Raw genomic sequence first — 15,546 nt, 5'->3', positions numbered from 1 at the left:
ATAGAGGAAGAAGGCAATGATGTGAATCGGAGTTCTATGGAGTTATGGTCATTTTTCTGAGAAGGGTTGAAGCTACCTGCAACATACAAATTTCAGCAGTTTTTGGTTTCTTTTTGCGTACTCTCCAGCCCATTATTCTAAACATTTTTTTGCTATGATTTAAGTTATTTTTGAAGTTCTTTTTATGCTATATCAAGTCCCAAAGACCCCCATTAAGTTTAGTTAAATAGCCTTATAAGTTAGTCAAAGTAATGTAGTTTCCTCTCCCTTTCATCTCCCTTTTCTCTTGGAACTTTTGTTGTCAAGTAAGGAAATGTTGTTCAAGCCTTTGGAAATGCACTGGAGGATTGTTCCATGCCTGCTTAAATGTTTATTTGGGCTATACAGAAGGGACTTTTGCAGAGAATTTGAATCAAGTTTAGCCTTTGGCTTTTGAAGAAGAATAAGTTCTTGTCTTATTTGCTCTTATCCCTTGGGTGGATTCCTTTGGGTGCAAGCTGTTTCATCTCAATTTTTCACTAGTACGTTTCCTCCTCTCTTCTCCATTTATTTGGTGTCAAATACGGTCATGGAGGAAGGTGAATATCAGTAGGGTGATGATAGTCCATTACGCTTTGAGGTGGTCGCGTGTCGGGGATTGAATGGTTACTCCAGTGGAGAATAGGGATGGACCCGCATTCGTCCAAGGCTAATGCGCCCGCCGCGGCCTTGGGTGCTAAGGGCTCCTTTAGGTGCGACGGATTAGGGATCTTTGGATTCTGCGGGCCCAGGGCCACCTGTCGTCATCCTCTTGATAATTCGATTTCATCCCATCAATTGTATATTGTTGCGGCTCTATGGATATACGACATTTGTTTATTTATAACTACATATAAAGAACTTCAGATGTATTCACTAGTGAGTTGAGCACAAAAACAGTTTACCTCTTAGGCCAGTTTGTTTCAGATTTTGAAAATCGATTCTGAGTCCAATTTTTTCAGTTGGGAAAAATACACTTAGACCCCCTGTGGTTTCTGACACATTCAACTTAACCCCTAATGTTTAAAAAGTTACAAGTAGACCCCCTGTGGTTTCAATTTGTGTAAGGTATAACCCCTCAGTTGATGGTCTGTCCACAAATTGAAGGGTTAGGATGATCCGATGGAGTTGATTTTTTGGGCACACCCTATCTATGTTAGGGCCCATCAAATGAAGGCTTTGGATCATCCAAACAATGTGGTGTTTGGATTCGGGTATGGGCCCACATTGTTTGGATGATCCAAAGCGTTCATTTGATGGGCCTTGACATAGATAGGGTGTGCCCAAAAAATCAGCTCCATCGGATCATCCTAACCCTTCAATCTGTGGACAAACCATCAACTAAGGGGTTATACCTTACACAAATTGAAACCACAGGGGGTCTACTTGTAACTTTTTAAACATTAGGGGCTAAGTTGAATGTGTCAGAAACCACAGGAGGTCTAAGTGTATTTTTCCCTTTTTTGTTTACCTTCGACCACAGGGTTGAAGAACAGTCTTTTACCTATTTATAACTAAGCTAGAGGCACAACCCCCGCTGTGAGTCCACAATTGTTTTTTTGAGTAAAAATTATGTTTAATTAATAATCAGCTTTAGAGTTATAATGGGTTCTCAAAATCCAAAACAAACCGGTCATAGTTGTTGATGTCCTATCATTTCCTATTAGTAATCTTGGGCCTTCTTAAAAGGTTAGTGGCTGATTTGTAATGCCATAGAGCTAAGACCACCTACTAATAGTCGTGAAGAAATTTGTATATATGTGTGATGTATTTAATCGCTACAAAAGTTCTTATATTTAAACAAAACTATAATATATAAAAGATATAAATTTACATTATATACGGTGGATGCCTTGCATGGCATGTATGACAAAACTTTACATGCTATGACTTTAAAGAGGGGGAAATGCTAGCGTCCATCGGAGAAGGCATTTCTCGGATGGGCTATTGCATATGAGAGCGGCCACATCAAGGATAAAGACAAAATCCGGCTAGCGTCCATCCCAAAGGCATTTCGCGGATGGGCTGTTGCATGTGACAGCAGCCACACCTGCTCACTTTTCAGCAGGTTTTGTCTTCATTATGATGTGGCTGCTGTCAGATGCAACAGGGCATCTGGAAAATGCCTTTAGCGATAGACGCTCGCAAATCCCATATAACTTATATCTTATAAGATATAAATTTACTTTTTATATGGTGGATGGCCGTGCATACCATGTATAGCAAAAGTACAGAGTAGGGCCCATATTATTGATTGATCTAAACCATTCGTTATGTATAGCAAAAATAATATATACCATTCATTTGTAGATATAGAGATATACTACATTCAACTATTTAAGGCAGATGATTTCCACGCTGTCTTGTACAAACTGGTTTGAGTCAGACTCGGCAAGTTCCTTTCAAGTTTCAAGTTGATGTGGGCATTGGCAAGCATTTGAAAATTTACCACTAAATTAGGATATTTGAGTCATTTAACAACTAAACAAATGGTCACTTGACCGGTAATCATTGCATCTTCTCGGCATGATTCATGTTCGATCTAGTAATTGACCGTTGATTCATTATCTATACGATTCGATGGTTGGATGGTCAAAATCACTGTTGTTTAGTTTTCCTGCTAAAGTACAACAGATATTCCCTTTTTTCTTGCCCCAGACGCCCCCTTTCGTGGGTTCATTTGAGAGAATCCGGAAAAGGGGGCGGGTGGAGAAGAAAAAGGGGTGAATATATCACTATCGACAACAAAATTTTCTTTTTCCAACCTTGCTTTGGTTAGTCAATTTTAGCTTCTGGATAAAATACACTTGCACATTTTTTCCATGATCCATAGTCCCCACCGTCCAATTTCCTTTGCAACCACCGTGTCAAATGTAACCTTCCCAAATATAGAAACAAACAAATAAGTACAGGAATAAGACTTGATCCCCACCGACAATATGCTCCCTCCACAAGGGTCTATGCCCTACCAAGAGAACTGTTGGGGTTCCACGCTAAAGGAAAGATCCCACCAGAAGAAAGAACCTGATGTGGATGGGGGGCTTATAAGGACTTTGGACACCCTCCACCTAACGTATAGCTTTTAAGGGTGAGTTCTTACCAGGTCCCAACATTAACATCATATAATGCCATCTCATGCTGAAGGAATAATCTTAGAAGGCTATAATTATGGCCATAGCTGAATCAATAGCCTATCACTGTATTAGTCCATTGTCAAAACAAAGTTACAAAGTTTTTATAAGAAGCTCACGGGTCGTTATGTGCCATCAAATTGAAATTTCGTAGTTTTATCAGTTAATTGCCTGAAAATAAGAATTCAAGCATACAAATTATTGCTAGTTATTTATGGCCATGACTGAAAAATATAGATGACAATGGTTATCTTGTCAGTCTATTTCTCAGATTTATCTGACCATATTTTAAAGGGCCGCATTAGGCCGCCGCGATTGCAGGGTCTGGGAAGAGCTAGATGTACGCAGCCTTACCCATGTTGTTTTGTGACTCGAACCCGTGACCACCAGGTCACGGTGGAGTAACCTTACCGTTGCGTCAAGGCTCGCCCTCTAGTTTGGGACGAAGGCTTAGTTGAGATAGTAGTTGAGTTGTATCTGACCATATTTTCTTTGTGACTCGAGAAAAATAGAAGGGAAAATAGTTTGATTTCTTGGCTGATATAAGGGTTGCTCTCAGCAACCAATCTTCGCCAGCTTTTTAAGGTGCGGTGAACGAGAAAAAACTGAAAATTTGGGAAGATGCCCTTTAGCAACCCAAGACCCCAAAGCACATTTTTTGGATTTCTGTCATTTATGCAGTAAAAAAAGGAGATTTTTTGTAGCAATTCGGAGACTTCCGAAGATTCTCATTATTCTATTTCCAGCCTGTTAGGATCCTAAGTGAGGGCTTGCCTAGGTATAGTACGACATGAGACCCAACATGGTATGAAACAGGTTAAAAAGGCCTAGCATAATGCGTTCCATCAGTCCTGAGATTTTTGCGCATTGGTTAGGCACCACCTAACATGACTTCTTAGTCGGGGAGTATGACAAGCTTTGCCGAATAAGCCCTAGATCTTCCTATAAGCCATGGGCTAGACATGAGCTAAAAATTAGCCTTTTGAAACCTTGGTCATGAAAGCCTCTTATAAAATCGGCCTGTCGTTGGATCAGTCATAAATGGCAGACATCATATAAAATAGAACAATGTGATATGTCTAGTTGGGCATAGTGGACCCCAATTGTAATTCATTGAACGCGAACTGTCCCCTATGTACAATTTTTGGCCTTTTGCATTGAGTTTTTATACTAGTGTATCAAAAAAAAGATAGTGAGTCCCACATTACCGATTTACAGAACCATTCATGTGCTGGACCTCGACATGGATAGTGGGTGCCCCTCAAATCTTCTCCATAGGATGACCTAAATGTGTGATGAATCAAAAATGAGGCCACCGTGGCTTAGTGGTAACCATGGTTTTAAATTCGACCGAAATCTGATTTCCGTCAACAATGAAACCGAAATTGGCAATACCCGAAATGGTACCGAATTTTGTACAACATTTTGAGAAATTCAACGCAAAAATCTCAAGTTTATTGATTATATAGCATTTTCCCCTAAACTTCGACCGAAATTTGGTATTAAATAATATATTATTTTTTAATGGTGTGCCCCATTTCGGCCGAAATTTCGGTTTCGGTGAGGGCGGAAACGCATTCGGAAACGGTAATTGAAAACCATGGTGTGGTAACAAGGAATTGAAACTTTCCAATCAGCGGATAAAGTGTGGGGCCGTTAAGACACCAAGCCAGCCTTCCAAATTCTTGTCTATCCACATGGTTGACTAATATTGAATGAACTAAGCATCTTTTTGAGTTTTAGAGGGTACCCATGTTGGCATGCTAAAATATGACTCTTTGACCGGATACATACTGTTCCCAGTTCCCACTGGTTGAACAGAGGTTGGCCGTAGATAAGTGGAGTTGTAACTTGTAAAAGAGAACAAAGGTAGTGCAAAAGGTAAATGGCAGGGTCTGTCTCCAAGTAAAAAACAGAGACGTAATATACAACCTTCTTCCTTCTATACCTCTGGCTTACATGTCTGGCAGCATCTGTTTTTTAGTTCAATAGGAGAATAGAGAGGCCTCTCTTCTAGACTAGCCCTAAGACTGTAATCTGCAGAACTGCTAGTAAGTCATTTGTCAAGATCAAAAGACCGAAATAGTTGATAAAATTATGTCCATCAACGTCGGAATCGATTATAATGAACACTTTTTTTGGATGGTTCCAAACGGAGAAACCCTTTCCAATAATTCTACTGAGAGTCTATATAAAGAAAAAAAAAGGAAAAACTGCCAATGGGAGATACCAAAATACAATGGGGATATCAAAATACAAGAATTGTGAACACGGGACACAAATTTGAAAAATTGTTAAAGAGGGTTGATAACCCTCTTTTGAGGGTTTGATAACCCCACTCAGAGGGTTGATAATCCTCTTTTAGAGACTTGATAACCCCCATTTCGTCCCTTTCTGACAATTTTTCAAAAGTGTGTCGCCGGTTCACAATTCTTGTATTTTGGTGTCCTCCATTGGCAATTTTTCCTAAAGAAAAAAAATTAAGTAGCCTTAATAAGGATCACTAATCCAGTATTTTTCATAATACTGGAAGGACCACACCATAGGATGATCCAAACAGTCCATTTGATGGACTATAGCATAAATAGGTTGGTCCCAAAAAATCATTTCCATAGGATGATCCTAGCCCGCGTATTATGGAAACCTCTATATCGTGGGGTTGGGATCATCCTATGGAATGATTTTTGGGCCACAACCTATTTACGTTGTGGCCCATCAAATGGACGGTTTGGATCATCATATGGTGTGGATCATCATCATATGGTTTGGATCAATTGGTGCCACCCCCTGCCACCCCCACCTTTTTACGAATGTCTTCATTTTTAATTTGATAAAACCTTGTGTGGCCGCACATACATCTGAGCATTAGCATCTCCGCTACACTCATCTTATGCACATGCTGCTTCTTAGTGGCCCAACATTCTGAGCCATACAACATGGTTGACCTCACAACTGTCTTACAAAACTTTCCCTTCAACTTGCTAGGTATTTTACGAGGGCAAAATCAGAGTGAGGATTCCAAATATAACATCCAGTCCCAAGGTTAAGTTGGAGTGCATCTTGGGTCGGGTTCAACCCGAAAAAAAAATCGGGTTGGGTTGGGTTGGGTATCTTTCAAGTCGGGTTCGAGTTGAGTTTTCCTAACTCGGGTTGACTTCAGGTCGGTTTGAGTTGAGGGCTCGGGCAATCCGACCCGAGTGAAACCGACATTTTTTTTATCATTTTTTTAGTGTTTAATTTGTACATTTAAAGCTTAAAAACTCAGGTTGGGTCTGGTTGGAACTCAGGTCGGGTCAAGTTCGGGTTGGAAAAAAGGGTTCCTCGGGTTGAACCTCATCGGATTAGAACTCGGATCAAGTCGGGTCGGGTGGTGTAAATGGTTCTTTGGGTTGGGTTCAGGTTGGCCTCAACGCGACCCTCCCCAGCCCGAGTTGCAACCCTAGTGTTAAGTCTAGTCGCTTCGCTCTCGAGACCAACAAATTTCTATTTTACTTTGGGAAATGATATCCTCTCTCTCTCTCTCTCTCTCTCTCTCTCTCTCTCTCTGATAAAATCCCCCCCTTTAACGTTATTCGTTAAGTTTTAAAGAAAAAGAAAAATGTTAAAGGGGGTGAATTTATCCTCAAACAGTGAACCATTCTCACAAAAACAGTTAAAGGGGGGATTTTATCCGTTTAAGAGGGGGGGATATCAATTCCCTTTACCTTTTCTAATAGTTATTTTATGGATACTGATGATATCATCATTGCTGGATTTTGATAATGGCACTAGTCACTTCATTTTTACACTTTAGTAGTTTTCTCACCGCCGTTCTAATATTCCGGGCTATGGGTGCAACTTGGGTTGGGTTGGGTTGGGTTGAGCTTTTGGTAAATAATGAATTGGAATCATACCGAACCCAACCCAAATTAAGGTAAAATCTCGACCCGAACTCCCAAAAATCGACCCGAATTGCTCCCAAATTTCCAAATAAGGCTATAGTCCATCAAATGGGAAGGACTATTTGGATCATCCCAAAAATCATTTGAGAAAATTGCAAATAAGGCGATAGTCGATTTTTAGCATTGGAACATAATCCCACATCGAAAATTGAAGTTGGAAGTGCCCAATCTCTTCTCACCCATTAAGGTGGGGTAGGAGAAAAATTAGATTCTTTGGCATTTTTAGCATTTGAATTTCAAATTTTCCTTGGAAAAAGCTTAAAAGGCAAAAAAAACCATTCTGAAGTTCTAATCTAAGGCTAGCGAGAGTAAGATCTAGGCCCTTGAAGGTTTGTTCCCCTCTTGAATAGTCTTTTATTAAATATGGGAGTGGGGCCTTGAGTAGCCGAGTGGACCCTCTCGGGAAACGCAGAAAATCGCGGAAAACATGGAAAATTCACTTGAGGTAAGATCTAAATCATCTCTAATCAGTTAATTAGGATTAGATTAAGGGGAAAAAGCTATGAGGATTAGGGCTAATCAAGCCCTAAATCCCAAGGACTTCGCTAATTAGAGAATTAATTTGAATAATTAGGTTTAGGCAAAATAATTAGAATTAATTGACTAAATTAAGATCAATTAGTTTAATTAAGTTAGTTAGCCTTAATTGACTTAATTAAGGTATTTAAGATTAATTGGCTTAATTATGTTGACTAGGGTTAAATAACTTGATTAACTTGGTTTAATTGGATTAGTTAGTCTAATTAGATTAATTAGATTAATTAAACTAGAAAATTAATTGGCAAGATCAGTTTAAAGAAACCATGGGGATTAAGGTTGATCTAATCCTAAATCCTATGGTTTACCCTCAATTTCACCTTAAACGTGTTTAATTACCTTAATTAATTCAATTAATTTAATTAATCTAATTAACATGATTAAGTTAGATAAAATATATAGAAATTTGTTTGCTTGATTTAGTTTAATTCAAAAAGAGATAATACCCATAAAGGGAAATCCAAGAGGATTGAGGATCTTTTTAATCCCTAATTTTCAAGGAATTCCTATACTTGAGGATTACATTTCTTTAATCTTCTTGTATCATCCTCTTCTCTACTTCTTCTCTGAAACTGAATGAATCATAATCAGTCCCAATTGACCAAAAATCCAAGGAAGTTGGGGATAAATTTGATCTCCAAATTTCATGGATTTTCCATAGAAAATTAGGAGAATTTCCCAATTAAATGATTAATCCCCATTTCTTTCTCTTTCCTTCCCTTCTCTTTTTTTTTTTTTTTTTGGGAAATCTGAATGTGAATTAAAAAGATCTAATTAACATCCATTTTCATAGAATTTGGGGATAGATTTGGTCCAAAATCTCATGGATTTTTCACGAAAAATTAAGAAAATTCCTTAAGTTCCTGTTACACATCTGGCGACACTCCTTTGGAGATTTGATTTATTTCTGTATGTATCTTTTGTGTTTTGAATTTGTTTTCTTTATGTTTTAGCCGAAGTTACCTAGTTAATACACTTTCTTTCTTAGAGCTAGTAATTATGGGATATTATGGGATAGTTGCCATCTTTCTCAAAATCACATATGATGAGATTCCATATAATTTGCTTAAAAGAAAACAAAAAAAAAACATTCATAACATTCCATGCCCACACATCCATATCCCACGACTCATTTCGAAGAAATACATTAGAAACTCATTCAATAAGAAGATGGAAGTCATAAATCTCACACCACATCAATAGATAATCATCATAGACTGAAGATGGAGTAAAATATCTAAAAAAAGAAAATATTACCTGGATTAAGTGGATTTAACTTGTCGGTGACGAAGGTCCGAACCTCGGGATAACGTAAATGATGCTCGGGGAAGATGATCGGCAATAGGAGCTGCAAACTCTCTTTATTTTCTTCTCTTCCCAAAATGAACAGAAACCCACTTCTATGGACCCAGCTCCAACCACCTTTTTCTTTTCTTTCTCCCTCTCTCTGCTTCTCTGCAAAAAAAATTTATGTTTTCTAACCAAAATGGGAAAAACCTCTTCTCTTTGCAACTTTAAATGGAAGAAACAAATGGGTTTGAGGGAAGGGATTAGATCTAAAATGGGAAATTGGAGCTAGAGCTCAGATCTGGGGATTGCTTGTAGTAGATATGAAGATGGGTTTATAGAGGTAGGTGGAATGAGGACTTGATGATGATGGGGATTAGGACGGTCAGATTCCGGCAAGATTCTTGCCGGAATAAATGGAGGTTGATGCTGGAAAGGGGGGTTTTGATGTCTGTGGTGGAGTGGGTTTTGGGAAAATTGGCATGGGTTTGGTGGAATGGGTTTGGTGGTAGGGGTAGAGGAAGATAGTGATGATAGCTTGAAAAGGGGGTTCGGTGGGAAGTGGGGTAGGTTGTGACCGGCGGGAGGAATGGCCGAAGATGGTTTTGAAGATTGTAGAAGAGAGGTGGTAGTAGAGGAGATTAAAAATGAAAAAAAAAATGGAGGTGGAGGTTGGAGATGGAGGGATTGGGTTTAGTGGTCGGATGGAGGTGGAAGAAGGCCACCGGTGGTGGGGGACCCGCCAGATTCTAAAGAGGCTGGCCAGAGGTGAAGGAGGTAGCAACAAAAATGGGTTTATGGCAGTGAGAGTGAAGTGGCTGAAGGTGGTGGTGGCGGAGAGGATGACCGGATTTCGGCAAGGGTGGTCGGAGAAGACGGCCGGAGATGATGGAAAAGGGGGAGAGGTGGTGTTTGGATTTTAGGGATTCTGCTTCTCCTCTTCCCACTCTCTCTCTCTTTGCTCTGTTAGAAAATGAACCCTCTTTTTTTCTTTTCTTTTTTGAAACCCTAACCGATTGGGTTTATAAGGGGAAATTAGAAATTCGACCCCCCCCCCCCCTCATTCCCATGGACAACTCTCTTAGCATGCTTTCAAACACACCCTCACAAGGGTGTACCCAAGGTAAGTGGAGGGATAAAAAGGGAAATGAAATATTCACCCCCCTTGCATTGCATTGGACAGCCCCTATGGGGTATTTGTCACTACCATTTCCAAAAACAAAGGTGGTCTTGGGTAATAGCAAGGGGGGAAATATCATGAAAAATATCTCTTTAGAAGTTTGATCTCAACCCTCCAAATCCCCTTTATACTCAATGGTGAGGATTGAGGGCTTTTTAACCAGCTTCCTAATATTTCCTCCCAACTAATCCTAGCCCTAAACTTCCATTAATCTAGATTAGGCTCTAATCATAACTTGAAAATGAAGAAAGGGATCTTCCTTATTTACGAAACTGCTCTGCTCCCGGATAATGCACCCCTTAATTATGTAACACATTAATTTGCACGCCTGCTTATTCCCCTGGACAGCCCACCGCAGTGAACTTGAACTGGCTTTCCAGGTTCAAGCGCATCCCCCCTTCTGGCTAAATCGCCACCCTTATTCCTACACTACACTACACTACAAACTTCATTCGCTCACTAGGCAAACCTCGACAGATTCGGATGAAATTTCATGGGGACCTAAATGAAACCTTATCCTACTCTAGGAACAAATTGGGGACGCTAAAACACTAATTTGATAGGGTTTCTATCCTAACCGAGCTTATTAGGGTTCAGTCAAAATGGGGTGTCTACAGTGTGATACCCCCATTTTCTCTTTTGGTCACCCCATTTTCATATGTGGTACCCCCATTTTTCTTGTGCTGGTAATCCCTTCCAGGCCCAACAGACATCATCCCAAAATTTTCTAGATGTGATACCCCCATTTTCTCTTTTGGTCACCTCATTTTCATATGTGGTACCCCCATTTTTCTTGTGCTGATAACCCTTTCCAGGCCCAACAGACATCAACCCAAAATTTTTCAGGTGTGATACCCCCATTTCATCTCTTGGTCACCCCATTTTCCACGTGTGATACTCACAGCTCAAGGAAAATGAGGGTATCACATATGAAAATGGGGTGACCACATATGAAAATGGGGGTACCACATATGAAAATGGGGTAACCAAAAGATGAAATGGGGGTATCACACCTGAAAAAATTTTGGTTGATGTCTGTCTGGCCTAGAAGGGGTTACCACCACAAGGAAAATGGGGGTACCACATATGAAAATGGGGTGACCAAAAGAGGAAATGAGGGTATCACACCTAAAAAATTTTGGGTTGATGTCTGTTGGGCCTGGAAGGGGTTACCAGCACAAGGAAAATGGGGGTACCACATATGAAAATGGGGGTATCACACTTAGAAAATTTTTGGTTGATGTCTGTTGGGACTGGAAGGGGTTACCAGCACAAGGAAAATGGGGGTACCACATATGAAAATGGGGTGACCAAGATATGAAATGGGGGTATTACATATGAAAATTTAGAAGTTACCAGGGATGGAGGGGACCTCTATTATTACTTGACCATATCAGGCCAAGTTATACGAAAATGTGGAACCCTTACAAACCCTTAGACAACCCTAATCACGACAGTTATGAAATAAATAGCAAAGGTTCAACTCATTAGTAGGGCCATCAAACATTAATAACACTTATGAACCCTTAATACACCCTTAAGACACCCTTATACACCATCATAATAAGAGAGTAATCAAACACATTAAATGAGATATTAGGGGTTAAAACCACAAACCCTAAGAGGACAAAAATAAAACTCAACTTTTTTTCCTTCTTTTTGTTGCAGGCGTTAATGGGATTGGCGAAGGTAAAGGTAAGTAGAAAAAGAAGGCAACACTTTTTTCTCCCTGTTTTTATGACTTAACGTGTATATTTTAAGGGTGAAGGGTATTTCGGTAAAAAATCTTGTCAGAAAAAGCAAAATGGTACCCTTTCACAAGTTTGAAATTCGGTGGTACTGTCTCACTATTTCAGATATTTTTTGGGACCGTTTCACCAAATTTCCTTACAAAAATGGGTTTCAGCCTTGAGGAGCTCTCTATTAAAAAAGAGAGTAAAATAATAGACCTAAAATAATGATGCGAAGGGAATGTTCATAGACTTTTGTGTTATTCGGATACATTAATTCTAATGCTAGGGACCATCACAGAAGCCAGAAGGCATTTCCAAGACGGGCTGTTGCATGAGAGAACAACCACATAGGCTCACGTTTTTTTCTTAATCATTTAATTCCTCCTATGTGGTTGCTCTCTCAAGCAACAACCGGTCCGCGAAATGCCTTCTGCAAATGGCCTTAGCAAATCCCATTAAGCTTCTTAATTATTCCCTATATTTAGACTTATCTAGACTTATGGAAGAGTATTATCGGAAAGAGTTTCTCCCTTCGGATCGATCCAAAAATAATTTGATGCTTATGATGACATAATTTTATCAACTATTTGGTTCTTTTGATTTTGACTAGATGACGGGCCCGGTATCTTCTCTTGAACTAAAAACAGAAGCTGCCGAAATATAAGCCACTAGGCATTAGGAAGAAGCTTGATGGTACGTCTCTGTTATTTTATTTGGAGACAGGGCTCTGCCACTCCCCTTCTGCCCTTGTCGTTCTCTATTATTACAACTCCACTTATCTGTGGCCAACATCCATTCAACGAGTGGCGAGAGTATGTATCCGGTCAAAGAGTTGTAAATTTCGGTTTCGGTAGTCACCATGGTTTAAAATTTCGACCGAAAACCGAAATTTTCCGAAATTCCATTTTTCGCCCTTTCGGTTTATTGACATTATTTATTAAAAAAAACATTGTTACAAAATTTCGGCCTAAATTCCAGAATTTGAGTCCGAAATTTCAAAATTTGAGTCCGGAATTTGGAACCAAATTACCAAATTTCGGCGGAATCCGAAATTTCGGTTTTTGGTGGGGTCCGAAACGGTTACCGAAACCTAAATTTTAAACCTTGGTCGTCACTGACATGAAACAATGAAATGGAATTTCGAAATTTCGGTGAAATCCGACGAAATATATTAAACTAATATTTTATCTCTGAAGTAAAAAAGAAAATCGAGATTTTTTGGTCAAAATCCCAAAATTTCAGACTTCCGAAATTTCAGAACAAACGAAATTTTGGCAGAAATTTTATAACATTTTGTGTATACCCGATTTCGGTTTTAATCTTCAACTCAAAATTTCAGATTTAGGTCGAAATTTAAAACCATGGTTGTACCCAAGGTTTTAAATTTTGACCGAAATCCGAAATTTCGGTTTTCAGTCGAGAGTGAAACCGGAATGGCGTAAAGTCGAAACTTTGTAAGTTTCGACCGAAATTTCTAAATTTTCGATCGAAATTTTGTTAATTTCGGGGATTTCATCAAAATTTGGTACGTTATTAAATATTACGTCATCTGATTTCGATAGATTTCGTCTGTCCCGAAACCGAAATTTAAAACCTTGGTTTTATCTTAGAAGGACAACATGGGATCCTCTAAAACTCGAAAAAAGAAGACAAATTCACTTAATCTGTTACGTGCCTAATTGGCTGTAACAGAATTAAACAAAAAAAAATAGAAAAGAGGGGGGAGAGGTTGATTCGAGGCAACCGGACCTCCTAATGGCTCGATTCGAGAGGAACCATGACTCTCCTACAAAGTTTCTTTTGCTGTGAAATTCTCTTCTTTTCTTTTCATTGAATTGCTACTACATAAATACAAGCAAGAGGGAGTGCCACATCACAAGCACACTTGCCCACTAACAAGACACATCATAAGTAACTAACTCCCATTACCCTAAACACATTAGCCACAACTAATGGCCATTACACTAAAACACATACCCACTACTATGCACTAACTAACCCCACATACAACATAAGAAAATACACATAACATTCCTTCCCCCTTACAAACGACCTTGTCCTCAAGGTCGAATTATCGGAGAAAAACTTATTCCACCAGGGTCCCAAATCTTAATGGTCGCGATCAGTTGAATCTCGCCTCCAAAATCCATCGTGATCAAAGTAGGGACGAAATAAGATTTTTCATGAAGCCGCTTCAAAATGATGAAATGATCATGAAGATCCTTGGTGATGTCTTCAACAAAACTATTCTTGTCACCATCAATTCTCGTATTTTTCTTCACATGAACATGAACGTTATCAAGATTTAACTTTTCTCTGTCTTTACGCATTTCTTTGATCTCTTTGCTGATTTTTTCCAAGCTTTCTGCAAATTGTCGATGTTCTTGCATCATTTTTAGAAAAAGCACTTTGATTTACTGGAAATCATCGCGTAGGGATTCCAAAATCTCTGAAGGCGCAGCCATGGCGTAGGGTCTACCCCGCTCTGATACATTTGTTACGTGCCTAATTGGCCGTAACAGAATTAAACAAAAAAAAATAGAAAAGAGGGGGGAGAGGTTGATTCAAGGCAACCAGACGTCCTAATGGCTCGATTTGAGAGGAACCATGACTCTATTTGTTACGTGCCTAATTGGCCGTAACAGAATTAAAAAAAAAAAATAGAAAAGAGGGGGGAGAGGTTGATTCGAGACAACCGGACCTCCTAATGGATCGATTCGAGAGGAACCATGACTCTCCTACAAAGTTTCCTTTGCAGTGAAATTCTCTTCCTCTCTTTTCATTGAATTGCTACTACATAAATACAAGCAAGAGGGAGTGCCACATCACAAGCACACCTACCCGCTAACAAGACACATCATAAGTTACTAACTCCCACTACCCTGAACACATTAGCCACAACTAATGGCCATTACACTAAAACACATACCCACTACTATGCACTAACTAACCCCACATACAACATAAGAAAATACACATAACACAATCATAGTCGTCCACATGGATAGTCAAGTTTGTGGACGGCTGGCTTGGCATCCCAACGACCACACATGTTATCTGCTGATCGATGATGTCAAACACCCTAATTCCATGTTACCACTACACAGTGACCCCATCTTTGATTCATCTGATCTTTAGTGATTGGAGGACAAAATGACCATCGGTGAATAACTACTTTCATTCCAACAAAAAAAAACACTAATCAAAGGTTACAAATCTTAAATTAAAAAATGGGCGCAAGCAGATGGGGTCATTGATTTAGCAATAGCCCCACACATGGATCACTTATGGCCCAATCATTTTGTCATTGAGCACCATTTGTTCCCTATCTGTGAATTTTGGCCTTTTATATTGAAAAAGGATAGTTGGCCCCACATTACTGACTGATCTACACCATTCATTTGTAGGACCAAAAACTTGACTATCCACGTGGACGACTAGGATTGAGGGAATTTAGCTTCTTTTTCGAGATTTAGATGATACACATGTCGTAAGTGGAGTCGTTCTCATAATGAGTTTTTTTTATGGTGGCCGACCGTCAAACAAGAAGGGCAGAGAGAGAGAGAGAGAGAGAGGAAAAAACCCTCTCCTTGGTTTTTGATCGAGGTCAATACTCCTTTTTTTAACTTTTACCCCCATTAAAAATCTAAGTGGTTAGTTCTTTCTCTCTCCGCCCTTTATATGTAAAGGACGGCCACCATATAATTTCTCGTAATGAA

The sequence above is a fragment of the Tasmannia lanceolata genome, unplaced genomic scaffold, assembly GCF_043159265.1.
Source record: "Tasmannia lanceolata isolate RefF3 unplaced genomic scaffold, GAP_Taslan_0.1 ptg000008l, whole genome shotgun sequence".
NCBI lineage: Eukaryota > Viridiplantae > Streptophyta > Magnoliopsida > Canellales > Winteraceae > Tasmannia > Tasmannia lanceolata.
Note: the sequence above shows the minus strand (reverse complement) of the source record.